General features: G+C 37.5%; 1 long non-coding RNA gene across 1 annotated transcript in view; it reads left to right on the plus strand.

Annotated features, from left to right (window-relative positions):
- The first annotated feature begins 974 nt into the window (after window positions 1–974).
- Window positions 975–18,344, plus strand: part of LOC133269175 (uncharacterized) — a 77,965-nt gene continuing 60,595 nt past the window's right edge. The window contains exon 1 of the long non-coding RNA XR_009743354.1: window positions 975–1,125. This is a non-coding gene — a long non-coding RNA (uncharacterized LOC133269175). The remainder of the gene's footprint in view (window positions 1,126–18,344) is intronic.

Genomic DNA, 18,344 nt, shown 5'->3' on the forward strand with positions numbered 1-18,344 from the left:
TATTTGAATCTCATTTTGTAATTTTCTGCCTGATTCCTTAATCTCACTTGGTCCCATTTGTGTTATGCCTTTGTGCTCTCTGATGTTCACCTCAAGTTCTAATTTATTCTCACCTGCATATTTCATTAATGTATTTTTACTCCCACCTCCATATTATTAATAAAGACATTAAACTGAATGAATCTCTACAGAATGCTATTAAATATTCCCCCCCTACACTCCCTATTTAATATTATGAGCAGTTATTTTACAGTCAGCTTTCAATCCACGTGACAATGCTCTTCTACAAGTCATCGGGAAATGATGTTCAGTACAATTCTGCAAGGTATCATCTCAAGCACTTTACTATACTCCAGATATATATATTGCTTTCCATTTATCCACTAAGTAGGTGACTGTCAAAAAAAAAAAAAAAAGAAAGCAAATAAATGGCAAAATCTGTTTTTAGGCAATAGCTGCTGTACTTTATTACTTCACAACTGGGTATGGGATTGGGAAAAGAATGATCTGAATTATTTTTTATAACCTTTGTACTATGATTTATAGAGCATTGTTTGTAGCTTTACCCAGGATCATTTAAATTCCCCTGGCATCAGGATCTGTTTCTGCTACTCGTAGTGTTTAGCACTAAACCCTTGTTCTCAGGATAGACTAGCAGGGCAAAAGGCTCCTTCAAACCGACCCTTCTGCTGAACTATGGCGAAGCTTACAGCAGTTTCTGCTGCGAATGTTATAACCAAGAATACCATGATGTATTTCCCACAGACAACAAAGTCACCTTTGCGCTGTCTGGAAAGCTTCCATCATGCTCTCACATGGCAGAAGTGCCCCCGACTCAACCTTCTGACTACAGCGTCTGGGAAGACAGCATGCCTTGTTTTTCTCATGCCATTTTGGTTTTGCTTTTTTCTGAGTCTGCTTTTTAACACATTTTCTGTTCTATGTTAAATTGTTTCCCTCCCTAGCAATTTTCTCCCAGGTACTTGTGTTGTTTTCTAATTACTAGATGCAATTAGAGTAATTCTACTTCTTTCTACAGGTTCTGCAGTCTGACAGTGGAATCTGACTGGGACTAAATTCAGCTGTGGTTATCTACCTAGCAAAATACGTGTTTGCTTCGGGAATGTAAGTTGGAGACCTGGTGTATTTGCCTAACTGTTCAAAACAATACTCGGCACCAAAAGAATACTGCAGTCTTTCAATCATTAAGAAATAATGCAGTGGCTGGAAGAGAAGATCACTTTTTCACATTTTTTATTTGACATTAATTCAAACACTGCACACCAAATAATCAAGTGATAATCAAGCCACAAGATCAAATTTGGAATTGTCCCTAGTCTAGCAAGCAAAGACTAGGAGATAAAAAACAATTTGTCTTCAAATGAATATTGGAATAGCCGCATTTAAGACCATTTAAGACTTACTAAATAGTTCATTCCAAAGTGAGTATTTTGACAACCAAGCTGTGTGCCCTAACGTTTCAAACTAAATACTAAATTAATTATTAAACCCATGTGGGCTACTTTTTTCCATTTCAAATGCAATACAAATCAAATATGACATTTAGAACTTTTCTATAATATCCATCAAGAGTGGTAAGAAGAACACAGACTTCTAAAAGAGACTTGTCCAGGCTGACCTATCAATAGTGGAAGTCATTAAAAATATACAACTTCCCTATGAAGATCTGGAATTTTTTTTTTTTTTCTACCTTTCTGTAGTGATTCAGGAGAACATTTGTGACTTAAAATGTTGAAAGGTTAATACTGACAATGCAGCTAATGGCTATCTCAGTTTCTCTTGGCATTCTTCGTTTTGGCCAGTGAAGTCACTTGTTTAAGTCACATAAACCCCTGTTTGAGGTGTCCCTAAGATGTTTAACTTGATTATGCTAGTGCTAGACTGTGGGGATTTTGGTGTCCTGCATATTTTAGTGAGGTAAAGACAAGCTGGCTCCCCTGCTGCTTTGTGTAACAAAAAGGACAATACCTGGTAAGAGTTCTGTTACTGTTTTCAAGCCTTTATAGCTAATAAAGCTAATTTGCAGTAAAGCAGTCCTTAGGTTTCTCTAGTTTGAGTCTAATCCTCTCTAAAGTAAGGAAAGATTGTAAACGAGGCATGAGTGGGCTCTTCTACACAGTGATGTTGGGCACATCTTCTGTGTGCATTGTGAGAACATCTTTAGAAATTACTAGAATCTCTAGAGCTCAACAAGTGTGGTAAGAGGCAAGCCTCACTAACTCATTAGAGCAGGGAAAATTAAGACTATATTAATGCCATACTGACTTAGGTATTATGAATACTTTCTGGATAAAATTCTGCTGGTACAGGAGTTGAGACTGGCTTGACACTTTAGGTATACAACACAAATGCCTAAAATACATATGGTCGTTACAGTGCTGTTAGTTTTATTTTAAAACATGTATAAAATTAATATTTTAATTTCACTGATATTTAAAAACTTGTAAACATTATGATTCTTTAGAATATGCTGAGGAAAAGCTAGAATTTAGCAAAACTAAGCTATGTCTTTAGTTGTTACACATTTTAAGGGTTATGATAGATGTTTCTAAGTGAAGAAAGTCACAACAAGGGATCTGTATTTAGGGAGGCAAGAACAAAACATATACCTGTTTTCTTCTTGGGTTTTCAGTTTTATTTTATATGAATTTCTGCCTACATTTTTGGGTTGAATTTTCTGAAGTTAAGATTTCCTCTGTTCAAACACATGTGCTTTCAGTGCATCCCTGAATGACATATAAATCACTGGAGACCATCTAACAGATGTGCCATGGGCTCCCTTCATGAAAAACTAGCTAAATAGACAACTAGAATCTTTCTTTGTAATATGGCTGGTCAAAAATATTCAATTGAAAGTAAATTCCAATAGAAAACTAGCTTTTACTGAAGGTTCTAGGGCTCAAGATTGCTGGTTTACTGTCGTTCAATCAAAATAGAAGCAAATAATCAAACAAAAAAATCCCTAAATATTTATCCCTATCTCTTTGCTAAGCAACATACACAGACACTAAACTCTTAGTTGTTGAGATTTTAGCATATGTCAGCATTATTTCCTAAAGTTTGTTTTATAGCTGCTATTTTGCTGAGTTTTATATTTTTTATGTTCTAACCTAGTGTTTTATCAAGTCTGGCTGATAACTGTGACATAAATTGAAGAAACTTCATCCCCAGACTTTAACATATATTTGCAAACCATTTGGTCTGGGAAAATCTTTTGCAAAAAGGAAGAGAGTAACTTGTTCACTGTGTCCATAATGAATAAAGAAGTTAATTGGATTAGATTCCAGCACAAAAGAACTTGGATTATATATTATGAAGAACATTCTGATGACAAAGATATTGAAAGCAATGGAATGAATTGCTGAGGAGCATTGTAGCTGTCATCATGGGACCCCTTTATTAATAGGTTTGATAAACATCAGCCAGGAATGACAAAGATAAAATTGACCTTGTGTGTGGCAAAGTGCCAGTCTAGACCTCTTGAGGTACTTTACAAACTATTCCATGTTTCCACCCCTGCAGCTGTGTATGTGCCCTGAGTTGTTTCACAGCTGTCAGTGGGACAGTTCAGAAATGCTAACCTCTTGTGGAAGACTCTCCATGGTCAGAGTATTTACATCTGCAGGCTGCAGCAATCAAAAAGATGAAAAAGCGTCTGGTTTTAGCACTCCTTTTTCTACTTTTTGGATTGTTTACCATCTCTTCTCCAGCATAAGTTGCTCAACATGTATTTTAGAGTATGAAGAGATGAATATTTCTTACTGGGTATGCAAAAAGGTCAGTTTATCTATTCCTTGGAAAATTCCTTCTGCTTTTTAAAGCTGCATTTTTATATAAAATTATATCCATTAGAATGAAAATGTAAATAAATGCATTCTCAATCATTAAATAGTCTATTTTGAAAAAAAAAAGTGAATGAAACGTAGAGAGCTTTCTCAGGATTTCTGCGTTTGAGCTTCCTGTTAATTCTCTAGTCACTAGGAAGCTTAGAAACCAAACCCTTAGAGGAATCCAAGTTATCCAGCATTCCTAAAGCAGGGGAGGCAGTTCTTCATCAGGAAGTGCAGAAACCTGAAAGCTGTTACATTAACTAACCTAGAGAGCCCCTACTGCAGCTGGGACTCGCACTGATTTTCAGTCCCAGGTTTTCAGGACTTGCAACAAGAAACCTTGTCCCTAGTCCTAAGAGTCCACAGAGTGGGAGTGTGCTTGAGATACAGCGCAGGGAGAACTTGAAACGTCAGGTTCTGGGAAGGGGCTGCTCCAGAAACAGAAGTCTGACAGTCCTTAGAGCCACCAAATTGCTTGAGTACTCCATTCTCCCCTGCTCTGGTGTGATGAGAGTGGGTTGCTGGAACCACTGCTTGCTTGCCTCATGTCACAGGTTCAATGAGTCTGTTTTCATCATTTCACATTTTTCAGTGAAAATCTGCTTTTACTTGGAAAACAGACGGACAGGCTTTTATTTAATGTTGTTTAAATCTCTGGATGGAAATCTCATAGAAGTAATTTGTAAGGAAAAACAAAGCTGAAAAAAAGCCCCACAAACCAAACCTGAAATTTATTTGCTTAAAAAAAAATCAGTTATTTCATATATTAGGGCCTGCTTCATACTTCTGGCTATTTCTATGGGCTTGCTCTTACAGGTTTCTGAGCGTTTTCAAATTTTATTTTCTGTTGCTATATGGAAGATCCTTGCCAGCAAAACATGAATTGACTAACAAACTGAGTGTATATTGGAAACAGTTACTTTGTCAATACACAGTGTACTGCCAAGTGTAAAAATGTCAAACAAATGGGGAGTGGGGAGTGAAGAGTGAAAAGAACTATTGTTTAATTTCTTAATGAAGTTTCAGCTGTTTCTTGCCCCTGTTGTAGGCAAACCGTTTTCAGGCAGAAATTATTTTAATTGGTAGCCTTTCTTCAATGTGAGGTGGATTTTAACACAATGAAAATTACATATTTAGCTTCCAATTATAAACTGTCAAGGTGAATTCACTACGGAGTAAATTGATTCATTTTGTTTAATCCTGATATTTTCTCCGTACTTGGGTTGTTATTGTAAGGATGTTTTCATTGTGTTGTTAAAAAACGATTGTATGCCATGAATATAAACTGTTTAAATATTTATGAGGTGGTGTTTAGCTTAGTAGTTACAATTGCATAAAATATAAGAACTTAGTCCATTACATTTTGGTAAAAATAGAACCCTCCCTATTTTGAGCAATGAAGAAATTTCTTGGTTGGGAGACCATCTGGAAACCCATTCAGAAATAAAAGGGGAAGGAAACAGTGAAAGGTCACAAAGCAAAAGATAAATTGGCAATACTTAAAATTAGAGAAAAGGAATCTGAAAATCCTCTATCCAATTGTATTCTGACATTCAGTAAAGTCTGAGTTGCAGTTTTAGTCTCATTTCTTGCTTTACAGAAGTAGTTCTTGATTTTTTCCTTCACTTTATACTCAGACAGAACCTTAATTTTCTTCTTTCCAATCTAAAGTTCACTGACTGTGACTGCTAATTTTTTACTACTTTGACACATTCCCATTGATTTATCTCCTCTTTCTGTTGTAAAACCTGAGACATCATATTTTAGACTCTACAGATTCTACAAGATCTGTTTAGGGCTTATGATTCAGGGCTGGGGTTTTTTTTTGTATGCTCCTCAAATTCACATCTATTTTTACATTGATAGGATTCTTTTCTGAAGAGTATGCTCAGTTTGACAGTGAGCTTATCTTCCTCAAAATATTTATAGGATGCTTTGCATAATGCAGTCTTTCTGTTTACGTGTTATAAAATTGCAACTGCTATCTTGTGTATTGGGCATTCATATGATGATTCCCATTTGTTCTATATCTTGGTGTCCTAGCCATGAAATTTTGTTTTTCACTTAGAGATTTTCAAGAATTGTTCTTACAAACGTTCTTAAGGAATGTCTACTCTGTAACATTCTGTGTCATGAAACTGAGTGGTTACAGCTGCTAAAAGAATCACCCTCAGATGTATTAGCGAAAGTAATTTTAATAGAAATTTATAGATGTGTGATTCAGCAGAATTCAATGGCAAGGTCCACTCTATTACTTATGAAAGCGGTTGCGTCAGAACTGGCAATGATTTAGACAGGATTGGATTAAAGGTATTTATACAGAACTGAATTGAAATAATGTGCATAGAAACTGAAAATACATAGGAATAAGGGAGACCCTCCCATTGAATCACAAGGTTCAGACTAGACCCCCTTGCTTTCTTAACTCCTGACAGAGCCTAGATGCGGCTGGATCTAGTTCTAGTCTCAGACTTTGGCAATGGTTTATGTCTAATGGAATTTAAAAAGGAAATTGAGATAGAGGGATTGAAGGTGAAAAGGATAAGCGAAACTTTCCCATTGAGTCACAAGGTTCAGGTTGGAACCCCTTGATTTCTAAACCTCCTCTCAGAGAGGAGTCTATGTGCAGCTGGATCTAGACTTCCTCTCAGGCCTGGACTGTTTTATGTCTGGGGAAAGAAACATAAGGAATAAGGAAATCCCCCTGTTCAGACTAGACTCCCTCAAAAGGGTCTCTCTCTTAGTAGAATTTTCACCCTAGCCTCAATTCTGTGTTGGTTTCACCAGTTACACAACAGTTCTGTTTCAGGTGGTCAGAGAGACTGATCATTCCAAAAGAACTCCTGGTACATCAGGGAATATCCATCCTGACTCACCTCTTGTGTGCTGCTGCCCACCTTTTCTAGGCAACCAGTTATGGCCAGGGAGCGCCCAGGCGTCCAACTCCTTGCATCTGTGCAAAGGCTGGGGCCTAACAGGAATTCTTGGGGAAGCAGAGGGGTCCAGGAAAGAGGTGGGGATGCACCACCACCCTCTGTAATCAGTATATGATTTTTGACACACCTACGTATTTTGCATACATATTTTTATGTGGGTTTTTCTTTTTCCCCCGTGTTTTGATTCTATGTCTGCTTGTACAAATGGGAAAGTATGGAGGGAGAAAAAGATTTTAAAAGGTTCTTTAAAAGCCATTGAATTTGCAAAAAAGTTCACTTGGATTCTTGACATTTTCTAACACCCTTTTTTGCACAAGTGCTGTGGGGGTGGATGTGTTCTCCTTTGATGGACAGGCAAGAATTCTAGAAACTTTCCACAAAAAGGACCCAACTCATACGCGCCAGTGCAGAAAAGCAAGGACATTTTAATGTGGGTACAGGTTTGTTGCTGAATGCTTGCATTCAAGCTTGAAGTGTCTAGGGCTGAATGTGTTCTATAGATAAGTCTTTCATGTTATCCTAGCAACACTGCTACCACTGTCATTCCCAAGCTCGCATTTATCATATTCATAGAGTTGTAGAGAAGCTTGTAATTATTCAAGAATTAAATTTATTGCTTTGATATCTCAACCTAAACACTTCATTTATTTCAATGGCAATGATGATTTGGTTCAATTTTTTTCACTGAAGGTTGCCATCTCATCAATCACACTTTAAGTTTTCTTTCAGTTTGCTGATGTTCTCTTGACATGAATCCATATGTAAGTATGGGTCAGGATAAAAGCAGATTTTTCTTGAAATTAGTTTCTGCTCATTATAGACTTTTACAAACACTAGAACCCATTTTTTTTACTTTTCTCTAGCTGGGTGATAGACAGGGTGACATGATAGTCCTCTCCCTGCCTTTTGATTTCATTGCTTTAAAGAGTGCTAAACAGTGGGATTGCAACCAAAACCAAGCATATATAAACATTTTAATTTAGAGAAGATAAACCAAAGAGAAAAGTTTTTGTACTTCTTCGCTGCAGATTGGAAAGTCTACAGGATTCCAACAGAGAGATAGATTTGGAAGATACTTAGAGCAAGACACTTAGAACATATCCTTCTTATACCTGCTAAGCATTCTAATTGTTTCATTGTTGGGATAAACAACATGCCATTATCTCTGAACACAGACAGAGTTTATGGAATATTTCTTATTAAAGACATGCTGTACTAATACCTATAAAAACCCCACAGAAATACATTTTTGGGAATGAGAATGTTTTTTTTTTTTTTTTTTCCTATTACTAGATCCATGACATGCCTTTCTTTACTGGCACCTTCAATGATAAGAAACTCCAGTATGGTTTGATATCTATAAGCCAGTCTAATTACACAATCTTACATCTTAGGTTTCTGTAAGTCAATATTAAGAACAGCTTAGAGTATATTTGAACAATGTAGACATAAAGGTCAAGTTACAATATTAATTCTTTCTAGGTAAGCTCAATATATCAATATGTATTTTCCTCTCTGTTTGAAAAGTTGGAGCATTCAAATACAATCAAGATACTTTTATCAATTATCTATCTACACCAAATGAGCAAAGAGGCAGCTTTGTGCTGTGCATACTTTCTTGCATTTTAATGATGTGAATTCCTTTCTGATAGACATAAGGAATTCAGAGAATTGACCTCTCAGAAGCTTCTTTAAGTGGTGGTGAGTAATATATAATTTATCTGTAAGAATAAGGACTTTTAGGCACTCAGCGTAGGAGTTTAATAAATAATATGTCTGAATACTTTTATAGTACATAGTCCTATCTGCTCTGAATGCACAGGCTGATATTTCATATTGAGTTCTAAACTGGGGAAGTATTATTTTCCCTTCTTGTCATAAAACTTTGGACGCTTATTTGTGGGTTAGGTGGTGGTAAATTCAAGTTCTTCTCTTCATGGAACTGAAGGCATTATATGATGGTATATTGTAACACATGCAAAAAGTTCTGTGGATATCTCAGGCCAAGTATCATTCTTTCACCCCCTCTGAAGAAGAATATCTTTATTGGTCTCTGTGTTACTGTTCTGTTTGACTGCACTGGTGAATTTCCTGAGGTTGCTTGTTAGTTTTAGTACAAAGTAAATGTTGCTTATATGCTCCAAATTGATTATGTTCACCCTCAAGCAATTTCACAGTAACCTATTGCAGATTAAAATCACAAAATCTATGTCACCTCCAGTCCTTATTAAGATAATTGACCCTCCTACTCAATTAATAACCTACAAGAGCGTGCAGCAAACTCACTGCCCTGGACTTCAAGAGAGCAGATTTTGGCCTCTTCAGGAACCTGCTTAGTAAGGTTCCATGGGATACAGCCCTAGAGGGCAGGGGGGCCAAGACTGTTGGTTGATATTCAGGGATCGCCTGCTACAAGCTCAGGAGTGTTGTGTCCCCACTAGAAGGAAGTGCAGCAGGAGGGCCAGGAGACCTCCTTGGATGGATAAGGAGCTGCTGAGGAAAATTCAAAGGAAAAAAGAGGCTTTTAAAAGATGGAAGCAAGGACAGGTGGCATGGGAAGAGTACAGGGATGCTGTCTGGGAAGCTAGGGACCAGGTTAGGAAAGCTAAGGACCACTTAGAATTAAATTTGGCAAGTGATGTGAAAGATAACAGGAAGGGATTCTATAGGTACATTGCAAAGAAAAGACAGACCAGGGACAATGTGGGCCCACTCCAGAAGCTCTCAGGAGAACTGGCTGCACAGGATTTGGAGAAGGCTGAGGTTTTCAATGACATTTTTGCCTCAGTCTTCACTGGCAAAGGCTCTGACCACACCACCTAAGTCTTGGAAAGCAGACGCAGGGACTGTGAGAATGGAGACCATGGGCCCACTGTAAGAGAGGATCGGTTTGAGACCATCTTAAGAACCTGAACATGCACAAGTCCATGGGACCTGATGAAATCCATCCGTGGGTCCTGAAGGAGCTGGCAAATGAAGTTGCTAAGCCACTGCCCATCATATTTGAAAAATCATGACAGTCAGGTGAAGTTCCCAATGACTGGAAAAAGGGAAATATAACCCCCATTTTCAAGAAGGGGAAAATGGATGACCCAGGGAATTAGAGACCAGTCAGTCTCACCTCTGTGCCTGACAAAATCTTGGAGCAGATTCTCCTGGAAGACATGCTAAGGCACATGAAAAACAACAAGGTGCTTGGTGACAGCCAGCATGGCTTCACTAAGGGGAAGATACTGAGGTTTTGAGTAACAGTAGTAAGTTCTTTGCCATCCTCATTCTCACAGCCGTCAAGGTTCAAGATGTCTCAGGGCTGATCCCATTCATGATTAAGTCAACTGTCATGCCTTCCATGGAAATACTTTGTACCAATAGAGAATGAAAAGTTCCACAAGATTACCAAAAAAAAAAACAAAACCCCAAAAAAACCCCGCAGTTGAAATAATTTCCTATTCCAGTCTCTGTCACTTTTAATCTGTTTTCCTCAGAGTCCCTGTTTTTAATATGAATCCAGAGCCTGAAACCTGAAAAGTTAAAAGGTTATGGTGCAAGGCAAGATAAAATGCCCAAGAGGTATCTGTTATTGTGCTTATTTTGCATATAAGTAAACAAGAGCTAAACCTATTCAAGTGACCTGCCTGAGGTGTTCCATAGTGGGATTACTTCTCCCAACGAGAGACCTCAAGTGCAGAGACATGGCATGCTCACTTTATTACAGCTATAAGCTTTTACTAATTGAGGTACCTTCAATCCTCCTGATCCTACACATGGAGCCACAGGCCACACACACTCTGGCCATAGCCACTTTCCTTGCATTACACCATTTTAGAGTTAGCATCATTTTGAAGTTATGGTATGAATCACATACCAAGCTGTTTTCTCCTTTTGTCATTTTCTGTGTTTCCAGTTAGCTATTAGAAGAAAAATGGATGTTACTAGAGTAGTGTTTACACTTCTTGACTGCAGGACAGTGAATACTGGCAGTTCTTTCTCTTACTCGGCAGGCAAGTTATTTCCCAATGAAATAATGTCTAATGAGAGCACCACTTACAAGCTGCACTGACTACATAGCATATTAAATATCCATTTAAAGAAAATTTACATCTGTATGAAACAGGATACCGCTTGCTGACTGTTGGCCACTAGATGAGAAAACATGTATGCATATTCTATTATCTGTTATGAGGAAGGAGATCTACTCTATAAATTAATAAATCTACATCCTGCATTTGAATATGCTCTGAGACAAGGTATGGCTCAATATTGTTGAATTTACCTGACTTTAATTATAATGGTCCTGATTCAAGGATTAATTACAGCTGTAGTATTTCAGCTTACTAAAAAAATGTTGTAGAAATAAAAACTAACTCTATGATAGGAGTGCAGAATAAAATGGAATGTTTTCTGCTCTCAGATACAGTATCTGGGATCTAAGAAATACTGCCTAGCAATTTTTGGGTGCCAATAGAAATTCAAGTAGAAGAAAATAAAGATTTGTTGTTATGTTGATTCATAGAAGACTGTCTACATAATCTAGATGCACGGTGTTATGGATGCTCATCTTCGATTTACAACTCTCTAATCTGGCTAATCTCCCTTTCATGTGTGTGTACTCTGAACTCAATTTAAAAGAAATAAAACAAAGTTTTATGCCCCACATGAATATTTAATCCACTGTAATACAGTTAAGTACACAGTGACAGTGTCACCAGTGTCAATAGCATGCACACGTATATGAGCCTTTAGTTTTCCATACTGTATTAATATGAGTCACTACAGTTGATTTAATATGAATATTTTTGAACACATTTCTGCAGGAGCTGTGAGAAATGGGTGTTTGTCTTTTTTACTTACAGCATATCATAGATTTTTATTAGGGAAGTACTCTTTTCTCTGTGTGTGCATGACTCTATTGTTTGGAAATTCAGATAACTTGAGTGCATTTCCTTGTAAGAACATATTTTCTCTCTCTAAAGGCACCATTTATATTTCTTGGTTGTTTTTTGCCCACCAGATAGTCTACATGATTTTCAGTCCTGTCTTATAACTGCTTCTAAATGTTTTCTTCCCAATATTATTTAATACTCTGTTATATAGTACTAAACTTCCATTTATTTTCTCACTTTACTCTGTGTGGAAAGTGGAGGAAAAACATTTTAACACTGTTTTTATGGTGTGTCATGTGAAACTTGGATTCATGTATGGTTTGGTACATGAACTCGCACAGTTAAATCCTTTCTATGAGGCAGGGGTAGACAATATGTAATCAGCCATGAAGTTTGTGTTTCACAAAGCTGCTTACACTGAATAATTCAATATTTGAGCTTTAATGATATTTGAATAGGAATTTGTATGTAGGCTGTAGAGTGGATAGATGAAAGGCAGAAGACAAACTTTTGATTTCTGGTTGAATCATTAGCATCTGAGATTGTTTCTTAGCCCACTGTGGGATCAGCCTGTAATGACAGGCGACCCCCATTACCTCTATAGGTTGTGCACAATCTCTATAGGTTCTCACAACTTTTGCCTGGGGACCTGAGTCACTCAGCCCTCAGGAATGGCCTCTCAGTGACACGACCATCATCATTAGGTGTCTACCTCCAGGAAGATGAAAAGCAGAGGCAAATCCTGTAGAGGTCAGGGCCGGTGCTGCTGGGGGTGCATTCCCTTGTCAGCTCATGCCTCCATTCCATGAGCCCTGGCTGTGACTAACGAGGCGCTGGGGCTGCCGCCTGGGAAGCGTGCTGTAGAGCACAGCTTGTCTCTGGGTGGGGGAAGACAGACTGTACCCATCACTGCTTATCAGTGCCAGATGGGAGGGAAAGGACGGGAGGGGGGGAAGAAAAAGGCAGCCCAGAACATAGGGAACTTATTTCAGATATGTCTGCACAGGGATTTACTGCCTGCACCAGAACCGCGTCTGGCCTACAAACACAAACAGGGTGATGGGGGCAGGAGGGATTCACAGCTGCAGTGAGAAGAAGAGGCAGAAGTTTTATTTGTTGTGGTGCCTGAAGCATGGCTCTCCTGATGATACCCCACGGATGCCTTTAGTCCCTGAAGCTGAATCTGTAGTTATGCCTCGTCATACTCAGCCATGTGGGCAGCCAGCCCTGCTGCAAGGATGCCCCATGTGCAGCTGCCTATGGTTGCTCTAGGAGTGGATGTTGCCATGCCCATCTGGTCTGGGGCTTCTGAAAAGCTGATGGATGGAGGTTCAGCAGACAGGGACTAGATGAAAGTCTTGTTGGTGTTGCTCTGTGAGAATATCATGTCCAACAAAAAGCCAAAAGGGATGGTTGCCCTCTCACAATATAGCTTTGTACTGGTCTGTCATGCATCCAGGAAACTAGTGGAAGCGCCTTGGGCTTCAACAGCAGTTTTCACCCCTGGGAACACTGGTGGATTGTGCTGACATGGTCAGTTCTTCAGAAACAGCTCAGACTCCTGTGTACTTGAAAATAATAAAGTCAAATACTGATATGAATCAGTCATCTTGAAATCACACTTAATTCAAGCCGCTGTAAGGCAACACCCATTTCAAGAGTAACAAAGAGCTTCAAAATTTAAGAATGAAAGGTAAGCATGCTCAGGTCCAAAAGGTTTGCCCTTACTGCCTTAAGATACCTTGTAAAGCATACTTACTTCTCCGTGCAGTCAGAGACTAAATCCACTTGCATAGTTTACAGCTCATGTCACACTAAGTCTCCTCAAAACATCCTTACATTCATAATCAATTTAATTTCAAGATGTACTGTTCCTTCAGTCCAGATTCACCTCCTAAAAGAATTATAGAATGGTTTGGATTGGAAAGGACCTGAAGATCATCTAGTTCCACCCTCCTGCCATGGGCAGGGACAGCTCACCCTGTTATTCTACTTCCCTTCAGCTCTCAGGAAATGCAAATATTTTTGGCATAGATCATGTGCTGTGGCTTCTGGGTGGTAATAAGAAATTTTTAACCAGACCCTATCTGATGGGCTGGTATGAGAAGTGAAACAGTTTTTCCCCCCATGTAGGAAGAAAAATTTATACATGAAGCCTTTTCACACAGCAGACTTGGAATTTTAGATCAACTTTAAATTAACAGCCTTACTTAACATAATGCCATAACTGAGATTAATGAATGTAGATCATTATAGGCTGCTCATTGAGACTAGACACAAGAGTAGTCAATCACCCTGGGGTCCTAGTGAAGTTTGGACAACAATAGGGCTATCCTGGCTGGTAGCCATATCTAATTTGAAAGAATACAATGACATATTGCTGCAACTGTTAGTGTGGAAATGATTGTAAAAAAACTTTTACAAAGGTCTTATTTTGCCAGACAGGATGATCTTAAATAATAACTTGGAGTATATACCTCCTAGCAGATAATAAATCCAATTAAAGTTTGAAGAGGAAGCATTATACCCATACCTTTCTTCCTAAACAATTAATCTGCTTAAACAGAGAGGAAAATATTTCTCTTTTTCTTATAAAGATCTTTTCAGATTTGGATCTTGGAAACAAATTGGAAACTGAAATAAATAAATATTTCTAATGAGCCTGAATGCGAAGATTCACATTTTTCATTATGGCATGCATTTTTAAACTTTTGATTGAGCTGGTATTATGTTATCTCCAGGTTATGAAAGATTCAGAGAGAAATGAGAGGAACAGACCAAGCTCCTCCATTATCTAAAGGAGACCATACACTGAATTTTTAATAGATTTTTCTCTCCAAGGGTCTTAATCCCAGTGTCTTTCTGGGGTAGTCTGAAAAAAAAAAGATAGAAACATAAGTAATTGTCTCAGTTGCCTTCTTGGTTACCTTTCCTGTGCTTTCAGTGGGAAAGCGTGATAAGCAGATTCTAGCATCATAACCTAACACTGATGAGGGATTTTTTTTGAGGGATTTTTGTATGCAGACTAGAAGAAATCAACAAGTGTGGTTGGGTATTCCACTATCTAGATTTCATGTTGTTTCCTGTGGCCTTATATATCTAAAGGGAAAGTTATTTAGCCTTAATTTCCCTTTGCTTAGGAAAAAAAAAAGAAAAAAATTTACAAATGGCAAAAAACTTTACTGATTTATTCTGGCCTCTGTTATATTATTTTACCAGACTAAGCTATGAGAAGAGATGCAGAGCTGCATTTTCTCAGTCTCAGCAGTGGAAGACATTATATCACGAAGAAAGAAAATACATTTCCCACATAGCTGTGGGTTATGCCCACAGACAGCCCCTTTTGTGGAAAGTGCTTGTCTTCCCCTGCTGTTTTGGTACCACTGTCTGTAAGCTGGTGTGAAAAGATTAGGTAATAGACCATTCATGTAGTGATCTTCCCCCAGAACAGAATTGTGTGCTCTCATGAAGGACAGAAATATGTTCTTTTTCATAGTAGAAAGATAAAGGAAGAAGTAAAGTCATTAAGCTTTTGTACATGGTGCAATCTTTTGAAACACCAGGAACAATCTGGCCAATTATTTGCTCATTTTAAAAACTGGCCTGCCATTTTTCTCTGCAGGTCATCTCCAAAACATCTTCTTCACCTAGAAGCTTAAATCCCATTGAAAGGTAATGGGATTTGAGTTCTTAACTTACTCAGCTTTTTTTCAACACTGGAGATTCCACTTAAGGAAACATCAAATCCAATACTCACTCTCCATTTTGGAAGAGAGTCAGGGGCAAAAATGACCCCATAGAAAAATCCTTTTACCTTTTCCTTAAACTGAACAATTTAACATGAGGGAAAACTTCGTAGGGCCAGAACACTTTTCCTATAAAAGCTAACCTATTTTTAAATACAAAATCAAAACAAAATGTGTCAATGGTGTATGATCTATTAACACAATACTGGTCAAAATAGCCATGTATATGGCATGACCATTTATATTATCATCTATGACCTCACAATAGGGACATAAGAAGTTATCACCAAGCAGATCAAATTCACGGTGTGTCTTTAAGCTAATCATTCATGTGGAAAGAAACAAGGAAAACACAAGCTGACAGAATCACTTTCCAGTAAATAGCACTTCTAAAACCAAAATACACCTTTGAAAATCAAGAGTTAGCAAATAAATTCACCATGTTATTATGACTGTAATGAGAAACTCTTCTGTCTTCAGGGTAAAATCACAGCAGTAATTTCACTCATTCTTCTACCCTCCAAGAAAAACTTACTACTGAATTTCCTTACCTTTTTCATAAAAACAGTGAAATCTTTCTATGGGACACACAGATGCCCAGACAAGGCATGATCAGTTAAATAAGGGAGAAAAAATTGGAACAAACCTCTATGTTAGACTGTGATATATCTGTGAATCTTTTCCTTAATATTACGATAGTCTTAACCATGAACTAAAATGCCTATTAACAGGCTCAATGTAACAATCCTGCAGTGATTTCTCAGCCCAAACCTCTATTGATTTCAGTTCAGAGCCACAACATATGCAGAAGTACAAAGTTTATCAGTAAAAATTCACTTGGAAAGCAGCTCCAAATGTATTCTGATTTGGCAAATAATCTTACAAATCTCTTCATAAAAATTCCCCCTTTTTCAGTTTTATTGCAACTGGTTGATTTTAGGGTAAATATGTTTTATTAGTGTAAATATAAGTATAGCATAGTGTAAGCAATATAGTGCATTGTGTGTATGGTGTGTAAGTGTAAATATGTTTTATTTAGTGTAAATGTTTTACATGAAGAGAAATAGCTATTTTGAAACATTATCAAATTGAATATGCTTGATTATATAATGCAAATTTCAAAATATATATGTATTATCCTTTAAATGCTGACTAGAAAGAATTTTTTAAAAAATATCATTCCAAGGATGGTAATTTTGAAGACTGTTGATGGTAATACAAAGTAGTAATAGAAGTTCAAACTATTGTGTGTGAAGAAGAAAGGATTTGCTTATATGTTTAAGGATGCATTGAAACTAGGATAAGGGATAAGAAAATAAAACTGACATTTGTCAAACTAAATACTGACTTCTATATTTGATTTAGATGAATTCCTTTGATACAGACCAGATAATACAATTGAGTGAATTCAAAGAAAGAGATAAATACACAGTAAACACTTAAAACTATATCATTTTGAAAGAGCAGCAGGGAGATTAAATAAGTGTTTGCATTATATGAAAATAATTGTCACTACTGAATCTATTTTCTATAAGCTTTACAAAAACACATGTAATTTATCTGTTTATATGAGACTGGCTGTTCTTTATTTTACACAAGAAAATATGTCTTATTTGAGTTATTAGCCACTTTTTGTCTCTGCTTCACAATAAATTGCTTTTTTTTGGAGCCTAATCCCACCTTGACTTTAAGTAAAATCTGTTAATGCAAAACATGTTTCTGTGCATTCATGGAAACACTTTCATAAGGCTTAAGTTTCCCATTAAAAAGATTTCTGAAATGATCCGTCTAAGCAGCAAAGCTTTTTTGCATTGAGTGACAGGTAGTCACTATGTCTGAGAAACGTACCACCTATTAAGATCTTCGAATTAGAAATTAATTTCTATTTGTCTCTAGTCCATGCAGGAACTCTGGGTTATGAGGGAAGTTTCAATATATCTTCTGTGGGTGTTTTGCTTCTTTGATTTAGATGATCTTAAGGTCCTTTCCAACCCTAACTCTTCTATGATTCTATTCTATGATTCTGTGATTTAGGAGCACAGTCTGCATTAGAATCAATTTGTATTTTGAGCAATTTAGGCTTTAGTCTGAGCCTCTAAAATGCTCTCTCAGGTGCTTTGATACCACTTTGTCATTACCAGGGAACGGCTCCTCCTGTTTGGGGTATTCTCTACCCTGAATTCTTTCTTGTAAACAGGTCCACCCAAAAAAGAAATGGCTGCTCCTTAACAATTAATTAAATCTCACGTCAGGAGGAGGAGGAGTTTACAGAGGATGTTCTCCCTCCCTCTCTCACTCCCATGGATGCAGCAGAGTCATCAAGGGCATCAAAGGTCTGAGTTTTAATTCCCTTCTTCACCTGCATGCACTCTAAATATCTACCTCCCTTGGCCCAGAGAGTTTATCTACCTCTCAAGCGTCAGATAGTTTTTCAGCTATAGCAATCTGCAGGTATGTTGGAAGCTGTCTACTTCCTATAATATTCAATAAGCCAGACAGACATAAGAAACTGGAAGTCAAGTCTATAGGGAAACATTTGGGTCATCGAGCTTGAAGAGAGAAATCCTGTATTTGAACTGCGAATGCTTTTTTTATTTGTTCTACATTAAGCAATCACTGGGTAAAATACTGAAAAACTTAGAAGAACTAGGATTTGAGCACAGGCTATGTCCTGACTATATAGCAGAAAGGAAAAAAAGAGCCAAAGGTGTGTCTTATTAATGTATATCAGCGAGGCTTAGTTGCTAGAAATCTGCTGAGCTGCTCAGTCATGTCAAGTGGTAGATGCTTCTGAGTACATCAAGAAAACCTGTAGGCTTCTGTATCACATGTAGTATTGAAAATAACATGCATTATTGTTTGACTTAACCATTAATATTGTATGAACAGTGCAGTTAGATGCTAGAGTTTTGAAGATGTAAAATCAGA

This window comes from Pezoporus flaviventris, unplaced genomic scaffold, assembly GCF_033815535.1.
Source record: "Pezoporus flaviventris isolate CSIRO_AGI_PZ_B2104156 unplaced genomic scaffold, CSIRO_AGI_Pfla_v1 ptg000015l, whole genome shotgun sequence".
Classification (NCBI taxonomy): domain Eukaryota; kingdom Metazoa; phylum Chordata; class Aves; order Psittaciformes; family Psittacidae; genus Pezoporus; species Pezoporus flaviventris.